General features: G+C 33.6%; 1 protein-coding gene across 1 annotated transcript in view; it reads right to left on the bottom strand.

Annotated features, from left to right (window-relative positions):
- The window catches only part of LOC119594051 (protein arginine N-methyltransferase 7-like), a gene marked incomplete at its 3' end in the record, with an annotated part of 14,014 nt that overhangs the window by 10,295 nt on the left and 3,475 nt on the right, over positions 1–244 (bottom strand).

The raw sequence follows: 244 nt of genomic DNA, 5'->3' as shown, positions 1-244 counted from the left end.
GTGTAACGAACCATCAAATTTGAACACATTACAGAAAAAACAAAGCTATGAGTATGTACAAGTGTAATTCCAATTTCATAACCTTTTACAAGCTAGTTCTCAGATTTCCCTTTGCTATATGAAAGAGGAAAGGAAAGAAGAGAAATAGGAAAATGAAGAGGGGGAGAATTCAAATATAAAAAAAAATGGACAAAGACTCAAAGGAAGAAGAGCCAGAAGCAGAACATAAAAAACAATGACGCAG

Source organism: Penaeus monodon, chromosome 33, assembly GCF_015228065.2.
Source record: "Penaeus monodon isolate SGIC_2016 chromosome 33, NSTDA_Pmon_1, whole genome shotgun sequence".
Taxonomy (NCBI): Eukaryota; Metazoa; Arthropoda; class Malacostraca; order Decapoda; family Penaeidae; genus Penaeus; species Penaeus monodon.
This window is presented reverse-complemented; position numbering and strand designations above follow the sequence as displayed.